Raw genomic sequence first — 11,982 nt, forward strand, 5'->3', positions numbered from 1 at the left:
AGACTAAAGTCTATAATATCAGTATGCCTAAACTCATAGCTTTATTTACAATAATTAAATGCTTGTTATCAAAATTTAAAAATGCTATTAAAAATTCATCGAGAATTCAATTTTAAAAATAAAATGGGAAGGGAGGCATGGGCGCCAGCAGGCAAATGTATTTTGAGAATCAAAAAAATAAATATATAAAAAAATGTGCATTAAAGACAAACATGAAAGACTGCAGTCTACAATATCAGTATTCCTAAACTCAAAGCGTTAATTACAATAATTATATCATGGGAAAATGAATATTTCAAGGAACCAGCTGGTTATCAAAATTTAAAAAATTTTTAAAAAAAGTTGAACTAGAGTTAAGTTATAAAAAAAAAATTTGAAGGGGGCCATGAGAGCCCGCAGGCAAATGCATTTTGAGAATCAAAAAAAAAAATTTATAAATACAATAAAGTAGGATTCAAATTTAAAAATAAAAATGCGAAGGGAAGCATGGGCGCCCGCAGGCAAATGGGTTTTCAGAATCAAAAAAAAAAAAAATATAAAAAATTTCCATTAAAAACTAGCATTAAAAACGGAAGTCTATAATATCAGTATGCCTACACTCATTGGTATACTTACAATAATTGAATTATGGTAAAATTAATATGAATAAGGAGAAAACTGGTAATCAAAATTTAAAAAATGTGAATAAAAAATTGGACTAGAGTAAAGCTGTGGAAATAAAAAATTTGAAAGGGGCACAGGCGCGCACAGGCAAAAGCATTTTGTGAATAAAAAAAAAAATATATGAAAAAACTTGCATTAAAAACAAAAAATTAAGACTGCAGTCTACAATATAAGTATTCCAAAACTCATAGCTTTAATTACAATAATTGTATCATGAGAAAATGAATATGTATAAGGAACCAGCTGGTTATCAAAATTTAAAAATGGTATTTAAAAGTCATCGAGATTCAATTTTAAAAATAAAAATGGAAAGGGGGACATGGGCGCCCTCGGGCAAATCCGTTTTGAGAATCAAAGAAAAAAAAAATATGCAAAAATCAAACATAATTCAATTTTAAAAATAAAAATGGAAAGGGGGTCATGGGCTCCCGCAGGCAAATGCATTTTGAGAATCAGTATGCCTAAGCTCATAGCTTTATTTACAATAATTATATCATGAGAAAATGAATATGTATAAGGAACCAGCTGGTTATCAAAATTTAAAAAATGTGAATAAAAAGTTGAACTAGAGAAAAGCTATAGAAAAAAATTTGAAGGGGGCACAGGCGCGTACGGGCAAAAGAATTTTGTGAATAAAAAAAAAGAAAATATGCAAAAATCAAACATAATTCAATTTTAAAAATAAAAATGGAAAGGGGGACATGGGTGCCCGCAGGCAAATGCATTTTGAGAATCAAAAAAAAAATATATGCAAAAATTAAATATAATTCAATTTAAAAAATAAAAATGGAAAGGGGATCATGGGCGCCCGCAGGCAAATGCATTTTGAGAATCAGTATGCCTGACCTCATAGCTTTATTTACAATAATAATATCATGAGAAAATGAATATGTGTAAGGAACCAGCTGGTTATCAAAATTTAAAAATGGTATTTAAAAGTCATCGAGATTCGATTTTAAAAATAAAAATGGGAAGGGGGTCATGGGCACCCGCAGACAAATGCATTTTGAGAATTAAAAAAAAAAAATATGCAAAAATCAAATATAATTCAATTAAAAAAATAAAAATGGAAAGGGGGACATGGGCGCCCGCAGGCAAATGCATTTTGAGAATCAAAAAAAATAAAAATATGAAAAATGTGCATTAAAAACTAACAATAAAGACAGCAGTCTACAATATAAGTATTCCAAAACTCATAACGTTATTTACAATAATTATATCATGAGAAAATGAATATGTATAAGGAACCAGCTGGTTATCAAAATTGAAATATGGTATTTAAAAGTCATCGAGATTCAATTTTAAAAATAAAAATGGGAAGGGGGGCATTGGCGCCCGCGGGCAAATGCGTTTTGAGAATAAAAAAAAAAAATATGCAAAAATCAAATTTAATTCAATTTAAAAAATAAAAATGGAAAGTGGGACATGGGCACCCGCAGGCAAATGCATTTTGAGAATCAGTATGCCTAAACTCATAGCTTTATTTACAATAATTATATCATGAGAAAATGAATATGTATAAGGAACCAGCTGGTTATCAATATTTAAAAAATGTGAATAAAAAGTTGAACTAGAATTCAATTTTCAAAATAAAAATGCGAAGTTAAGCATGGGCGCCTGCAGGCAAATGGGTTTTAACTTTTTAAGAATCAAAAAAAAAAAAAATATAAAAAATTTCCATTAAAAACTAGCATTAAAAACGGAAGTCTATAATATCAGTATGCCTACACTCATTGGTTTATTTACAATAATTGAATTATGGTAAAATTAATATGTATAAGGAGCAAGCTGGTAATCAAAATGTAAAAATGTGAATAAAAAGTTGGACTAGAGTAAAGCTATAGAAAAAAATTTTGAAAGGGGCACAGGCGCGCACGGGCAAAAGAATTTTGTGCATAAAAAAAATATATATGAAAAAATTTGCATTAAAAACAAAAAATTAAGACTGCAGTCTACAATATAAGTATTCCGAAACTCATAGCGTTAATTACAATAATTATATCATGAGAAAATGAATATGAATAAGGAAGCAGCTGGTTATCAAAATTTAAAAATGGTATTAAAAAGTCATCGAGATTCGATTTTAAAAATGAAAATGGGAAGGGGGACATGGGCGCCCACGGGCAAATGCATTTTGAGAATCAAAAAAAATAAAAACATGAAAAATTTGCATTAAAAACTAACATTAAAAACAGCAGTCTATATTCTATAATATCTGTATTCCTACACTCATTGGTTTATTTACAATAATTGAATTATGGTAAAATTAATATGTATAAGGAGCAAGCTGGTAATCAAAATTTTAAAAATGTGAATAAAAAGTTGAACTAGAGTTTAGTTTTAAAAAAACTAATTTAAAAGGTGACATCGGTGCTCGCAGGCAAATGAGTTTAAGGAATCAAATAAAAAAAAATTATAAAAAAGTTAAATAGAATCCATTTCTAAAAATAACAATCGAAAGGGGGATATGGGCACCCGCGGACAAATGTATTTTGAGAATCAAAAAATAAAAATTTAAGGAAAAATAGTGAAAAAATATGATCAGAGTTTTATCGACTTTACCTTAGTAAAATAAAATAATGTGTGAATTGAATGAAAGTTGTTATGGATACAAGAAATGAAAGTGAACGATTTTTAAGTTCTCTTTTAAGTTAAAGCTATTTTTTACTAAAATAATTTATTGATGAATTAAAATTATATTGTGTTGCACACTGTAATTAGCTCACATTTTGAAAAAGAATACACAAAATTCAAATATAATAATATTTATATTTTTGTTTTGCTCTTAGTAAATGTGTTTTAAAAAATTGATTAAGCGCAATGTGGATAGAAGTGAAAAGAAATAATATTGGGAATTCTAAGACAATATAATTTTAATTCACAAAACCATATTTTAAATTAAAACTTATGAATAAATAAATACTGAAAACCTTACGATAACTCCTCATACCGTCAACCCTCATTATTACTTAATAATTATTTTGTTATATTTTTTGATATATAAGACTTTTGAAATCAGTTTTTTAATTTTTTGTGATAGACAAATCACACTAATGAGTGTTGACTGTATTTAAGTTATTATTAATTATAAGTACTGGTAAAACGCTAGCCGACTGGCTTTAAAACTGTGAATACAAATCATGGTACTTAATTATATTCTTATTTCTCTTGGTAATATTTAAATATTTTCTTTCATTGTTATGCTTATACAATATCGAATACCTTGGTAGTTAGTAGGAAAATATCATTTCAATGCATTCGACCCGGGATGATAGTATACTACCGCTAGCCCACTATCATCACCACAGCTTCAACTCTCCATAGTCCTTAGGCGTACTAACCTTTTCATGACTTATTTAACCCTCTGTTTTAAAAACATAGTCGCGCGAGTTGGGCAGTATGGGGGGTGCTAGTTTAATCACCCCCGTTTGGCGAGCGACTAACAGAGGGTTAAGTGGGACCCTTAGAATAAAAAGATCCTTCATTGATTTTCTATTTTTGTGTCCGCTTATCAAGTTGAACTTTTTTTTTTCTTTTTTTAGTTTATGATATACACAGCCGAAACAATGGCAATATCATTTGCCTTACTGCCTTAGACCTCATTAAAACAAATTGCATACATAAAACAGTAATCCTTAGCGACTCACTTAGTACCTTGAGGAGAATTGAAAACATCTCCAATCCAAATGAGATCACCAGAAAAATCCAGAACCAGATCTAAGCGATCTTAAACGAAAGGGCAGACGAAAAAGCACGCCAAGTAATAAACTCCACTAATGCTATTAGACTTAATTATTTTACCCTACACGACGCCAAATTCATAACCAGAATAATATCAAACAACATATGGCAACGGCCATGGAAACAAGGTACCTCAAAATTAAACCAAATTAAAAATGCCATCCACACATGGCCCTCTCCACCAGACTTCTCAAGAAAAATGAGAACCGCGATCAATAGAATCGTGAACATTAAAACTTACAAAACCATTTGCAGATTTAAAATCAGCGATTTCCGGACTGACCGGACTGCAGATCAATCACTTTAAACCACTTTTATTTCTTGCGGAAAAACTCGTATTTACGAAAATCGCACTATTCATTTTACTTCCGAGGTAACAGCTATCCATAATATAGTATAGGCCAGAATACATCAGTCAAATTCTATTCTCCCCACTAAGTGCGGTGTATTGTGAACCGCGGACGGTATTAAAGCCACCATTAGACATGGACACGATCACCAAACACCAAAACAGTAACCCTTCCTAGCCTGCGTAAGCCGGACAGTATTAAAAACACCGTTGGACACGGATACGCTACAGCCTCCCAACAATCACCCCTTCCGATCGTAACACGATACTAGAAAAGGTGATTAGCCCCTCCTTTGGCCCAAGGCGCCGTGAGTCGACAGTTGCGAGAGCCGCCGAGCCCAGGCATTGTGTATCCAGACGTAGAATCACCGCCACCTTAAACAGAGCCGTCACGTCCATGATATACCCCACCGCAGAGCCGTCACCGTGGTTAGGTTAATCCACTTTTTCTGCACACCGCCATAAAAATCGAGTCCATGCGGAGTCAACTATATACCATCAACTATCGTGAGTTCTATGTCACCGATTCCCACCCTTTTTATGTAACCCCTATTATAAAACTTATTATAAAGAAAATATTAGAGTTGGGCCGATAGCACTTTTTTCCGATATCCGATATTCCGATTTATTTTGCAGATATACAACCGATAGCCGGTCCAATATTTAATTTCCATGAACCGATATAAAAATACTTAAAAACCCGATATATGTGTTTTTCAAAAACCGATACCCGATATACAAACCGATGTAACATTTAAATCATGTGGCATATCAAAACATATTAGATTTCCGCAACAATAAATAATAAAAAATTAATAAATAATAAATATTAATAATTTTACAATTCTTCTATTTTTTAATTAAATAAGTGGACAAAAAAATAAATTATAATAAATTATAAAATATAACGTCTATACATTTAAAAGTTAAAACTAATAAGTAATAGGTAACTATTAATATTATAAATTATTAACTATTGATAAGTCAAATGATAATAATATAGATAATAAAAAAAATTAATAATTTTTTGGTTATCAATTATTATTTATTTATATTATAATATTATCTTTATCAATTACTATTTATCAATAAAATCATAACCACGGTAAGTAGGAGAAATAAATAATAATTAAATAATAAATTAACGAAATTGAATTTAAATTGTGATAGAATCGTCTTTACTGTGTTTAAAAAATCATTTGTTGTTTACATAATATGTCTAAAAATAACGTTATTGGTATAACCATCATCCATCACCAATACATACAAATTGATATGCGACTGTATTATATCAGCATTTTTTGTAGGGGTCACGGTTAGGTTCGAGTAACACGTGTATATGTGGAGCTAGGATTCGTCACTAAACACCCAGGAGGTCACCCATCCGGATGCTAGCTACGCCGGCCGATGATTGATACCCATTAGGGACTTCAGCCAATCACCGCGCCACACCAAGCGCCAACTGCATTCTTTTTATTTTGTATTAATTCTTCATTACATATTATTTTGTATGCCAATTTAATTGTAAATAAACCGTGCACTATAGCTAACAGCATCTTTTGTAGGGATCACGGTAGAGTTCGAGTAACACGTGAATATGTGGAGCTAGGATTCGTCACTAAACACCCAGGTGGTCACCCATCCGGATGCTAGCTACACCGGCCGATGATTGACACCCATTAGGGACTTCAGCCAATCACCGCTCCACACCAAGCCCCAACTGCATTCTTTTTATTTTGTATTAGTAATTAATCCATAATATTATTATATTTCCTATTGCTACGTAAGGAATTGGATTACGAATAGTATTTCAACCATTAACCTATTGTTGCGAGCCATCTAATATAAAATATAAGTTCACGTGATCATTTCATATAATTTTTGAAAGAAATTATTGTAATCATTTAAAATTATTATTGTCTTTCATTAATCATGTGTATCAACTTTAGTAGGTCAAAAATCTAAAATACTCACCATCCAGCAACAAAAAGTAAATTTGCCAATACTCGACATACAAAAAGTCATACATTTCAAGAAAATTCGTCACCTCCCCACATAGTACTTTACTAAAATATTAAAGATTTGGATTAATTAAATAAATAAATATTGCAATTAGTTGCTTCCAATCTTACAACACCATTTTTATAGGGCCTAACCAGTTTTTCTCTGATCTTAACACACATTTTGACGAAAATCTCACAAAAAATGAGAATGGCAGATTCATAGTTAAACTACCATTGTAAGCATTCCCGACCACATTAATGTCGCATTCCCTTCATTTACGTATCCGGGAAATATTGACGTTCTCATCAATGACATTTGTTGTATAACAAATTAGATTTATTTTGGAAAATGGAAGAAAAATTGTCGAAGCATAATTGCACTGATGAAGAAAGATCGTGTAAAACACATTTTAACGAAAACCTCCATAAAAATGAGGATACCAGATTTATAGTCAAACTACCATTCAAAGAAAAATGTCATCAGCTGGGTAAGTCATACACCTCAGTTCAACGAAGATTTCCATCATTAGAAAAACGGTTAACAAAGAATCCCAAATTATACATGAAGTATAAAATGTTTACGAGAGAGTACGAAAGTCTCAATGATATGGAATGTGTTTATGATACCGGCGAAGATAAGCAGTTAATAGATCACACGAAATGTTTTATTTACCGCACTTGTGTGTAATAAACGACCGTAATAGAACGATATTATTTGCGCAATTCCGTATTTGGACGAATGGGTAGTCGTAGACAAAACTTCGACAAAATGAAGTACAAGAAAATTAAATTCGTGTTTTAACAACTCAAAATCAATACCAATTGTTATATAACAAAATAGAATTATTTTGGAAAATATAAGAACCATCGTCGAAGCATAATTTCACTAACGAAGAAAGATCGTGTAAAACACATTTTAACGAAAACCTCACAAAAAATGAGAATTGCAGATTTATAGTTAAGCTACCGTTGTAAGCATTCCCGACCACATTAATGTCGCATACTCTTCATTTACGTATCCGGGCAATATTGACGTTCTTATCAATAACATTTATTATATAACAAAATAGAATTATTTTGGAAAATGGAAGAAGCATCGTCGAAGCATAATTTCACTGACGAAGTAAGATCGTGTAAAACACATTTTAACGAAAACCTCGCTCAAAATGAGGATACCAGATTTATAGTCAAACTACCATTCAAAGAAAAATGTCATCAGCTGGGTAAGTCACTTTAGCTCAACGAAGATTTCTATCATTAGACAAACGGTCAACAAAGAAACCCGTATTATACACGAAGTATAAAATGTTTACGAGAAAGTACGAAAGTCTCAATCATATGGAATGTGTTTATGATACCGGCGAAAATAAGCAGTTAATCGATGACACGAAATGTTGTATCCACCGCACTCGTGTCTCGTATGTAATAAACAACTTTAGTAGAACGACAAAGTTACGCGTCGTGTTTGACGGCCTGGCAAAAACTAATGGTGGTGTGTCGAACATTGTCCGCATTGTCCGTTGGCAAACGGATATTAATACCGAACAACCATTTTTTGACATAGAAATACGTCTTTTATGACGTCTTTTCTTACTTTTTTGTTCAACTTGATGACACTATTGAGAGGATGTCTACGCACTATTTGTTTGCTCTTTATGTCCTACCCCTACGCACAACAAAGCAATTGTTGTATGTGGGATACAGAGAGCAAACAAACAGTGCTCTGACATCCTCTACTGATCTTTTTATTCTATCCCACAAATAAAGGTTTTCAACCTGTCACTAGGTAGTTTTCCACTGATTGGTCTTGTGGCGTTTGCCATTCAAGAACCTTTCCTACGTATTCGACATTGTTAACCTAACTATTCTACCTCCACACTACCTATTCTCCCTCCCTACAAGTCTCACTCCCTACATGTCTCACTCGCTCTTCCTTCTCAACCCCCCTTTCCCAATTACTCACTCAGTCTTTCTTTCTCTCACACACAGTCTCAATGGAACCTACAGGTCATCGTACCTGATCATCGGTGAAAATATTTAAATATTACAAAAAAAAATTTAAAACAAAAAATAAAATAAATTTCATAATTTTATTGATAGCCGGAATAGCGTTATACCATTGATTATAGTCTATTCTATAATCAAAGGTTATACCAGTAGTTACAATACAATTAAATTGAAAATTGGGGGCAATAAAACTCTGATCATTTAACAATATTAAATATTAAATAAATTAAATTATATTAAATACGATCTACTGAAAAATAAAAAGTACATACCACATGTTTTCTGCTATACAACTAAGTCTTTGAAACACTCACGTCAACACATTTCAAACTGCATAATATGACATTGTAATCAAAATTGACAAATTTTCTCTGGCGAATAGCATCTCTGAAAAAAACGCAGCCTATATAGTAAAATGTTCAACAAAATACGTGTGAGCTATTTGTTATTTGAAATTACAGATATTATATAGCTAAAATAATCTCGTCAAAGTTTAGATTTTATCTTACCTATACGTAGTTATTATGTGTTAATTTGTGTTTTAACTATTTTATTGAAGAACGTATAAGTTTTATACCTTACAAAAGTCATATGTCTTCAGTAGGCGCGGCAAGTTAGTTATCTACTAGAACTTTTATTTTAATAATAGCATAATACACAGGGACTATGGTTATTATTACTGATTAGCAAGTGTGTTTATTTTATTTCAATATTTTATAAATATCGTTCAATTCAATTATTTTTATTATTAATTAATTTACAATTTATTAATTCTTGACGTATTATGTTTAAGAAAATAAATAATTATTGTAATAAATTTGAGTTAGCTAATATCTTATGTGAGTACCTATATGTAAAAAATAACTTTGTATAATAATAACTGCAAGCCTGGACTAGTTAATGACAATTTTTAACTGAGTTAGGTTAATAATTCGATATGAAACATTTCAAAAAGTTATAAGTTAATAGATCTCCTAATCTTATTTTTAATTCAGTTAAGTTAAAATTGATTAGGCAACTTACAACTAGGTAACTTATTTTTTTTTATGTACATAAATAGCCAGTTTACGGGTTGATTAAAAGTAACTCATTATTTTATAAATGTTTAGCAATAAAAATCTGTTAAGTTAAAAATGTTAAGATATTTAAAATTAAATTAAAAAAAGCTGGTATGTGGAGGTCGCTCTGCTGTACATTAGGTTACTAGTGGGTCACTGTAATGGATAGTGTTAAGTTCGTTTTAACGATGAAAAATCATCGTATACGAAAAACGATTCTAAGCGAAGACGGTCTGTCAGTCTATTTTCTATAATATTACTTAATAATTTGGTATATTGGATGGTATTATTGTGATTAAAGTAATTTATTTTACTAGTAAGTATTAGTACTACGCAGTAGATTAAATTAATTTAAAAAAAAAGTACATTTGAAAAGTCATTGTGGGTATAAAATATAATAATATACTTTAAAAGTTTCAAGTACCCACGAATAATAATTTTAATTTACAACAAAATAACATAAATCATTATTCTTGGCAATTTAATCTTTATCTTAATTGCTTATAAAAATGTGTTGTCAAAATTGTATTGCTTAAAGAAAACGCCGTTATAAATATTCAGTAAAAATGTCATGCATATCCACGGTACTTTGTTTTTTTGAGAGTTATATCAAAAACCTAATCGATTTGGTCGGAACCGGGTTTCTGTAAAAATTCACCTTTTTTCCTTAATATTTTTGTTTGTTTTTCCAGCCGCTTTTGAAAACTATTGAGAATTTTTTTATTTGGACCCCTCGAAGTACCGATACTATTCACATTTCTACCAGAAAAGATGCTTGTTGAAGAAAATCTAAGCACTTTTACTCTCCCAAATTGACGTGATGACAGAAACAAAAAAAATAAAAAAATAAATTGTAAAATCAATACATTCGTCGCTCCGCTAGAAATCTTAAAGAAGTTACACAGTTAAAATTGAAATAACTATAATTTTTTAACTCGAACACACCTAGGTTTGAATAACTACAAAATTTTAGGATATCTGAAAGCTTGTGTCTACATATTACACAACATTTTATAAAGATACCTATGCTAGTATAAAGGTATATTTTTCATAATTACTCGTACGGGGTAGTTACTGATTTAGATGTTGAGTTTACCACTCTGTGAACATTTTTGTTTTTTAGATACAACTATAATATAATATAATACTAATATATAATAGAACAATGAAATATATATTATAACACCAAATTAATAGTATCTTAGTTATAGCTGTAATTAATAACTTTGGATTAAAAAAAAATTACAAGTTATAAATTGAAATTGTGTCTCATGAGTAATCACTTCTTATTTTATATGCATTTACCCTCAGAAATAAAATATGTGTATACATAGGGGTAGCATATTTTCCATGAAATTAAATTTTTATTTGAAGTATAAAAAGTAAATTTAACCACCAAAAAAATATGAAACCAAAATTAATTACTTTAAACATCGACGCTTTCGGGCTTCGGCGGAATCCTTAATTATTGTGTGTGCACTGCGGAATAAATCAGATACCTATGACTGAACTTAAGTTTTGCTTTGCTAACTGAAATCTTAGATCGATTACGTCTTTGCAACTAGATAGACAATTGCCACGGATTGCATTATAATTTATAGTACGTCAATATGATAAAACCATAGATAGATATTACATTACAAATTTTTATATCAAAGAGGTCCGTGTTTGAGATTTGATCATTAAGATAATGAAATGAGATATAACAATAACCAAAATATAGTTTATAATTTTAAAATTTAAATTACAACAATATATAAAGTACCTATTATTTTAATTTTAAATTTAATAATTGATAAAGGTGGTGTTTAAATATACGAAGCACGAGCATTTTTTTTATGAGTTAGTACAGCGCATGGCTTAATTATACAAGGTTATTGCACATAGCCAAATTGTTATCAAATAAAAGTAAAATGGCAGCGTAAGGGTACGGTACTACGACGGTCCATATCATAGCATATAATATCATAATATAGCCAGTATAGTTGTATACGTCGTCCCCTTACGCTGCCATTTTAATTCCTTAACGTGATAAAATGATATGGTGGGGGTACTATTGCAATAACCTTGTATAATATTTAAGCCATGGTACAGCGGTTCTTAACCTTTTGTAGAACACGGACCCCCGATGAAATATTTTTAGAAATCGCAGACCCCCCCC

The sequence above is a fragment of the Myzus persicae genome, unplaced genomic scaffold (assembly GCF_001856785.1).
Source record: "Myzus persicae strain clone G006 unplaced genomic scaffold, MPER_G0061.0, whole genome shotgun sequence".
Lineage (NCBI taxonomy): Eukaryota > Metazoa > Arthropoda > Insecta > Hemiptera > Aphididae > Myzus > Myzus persicae.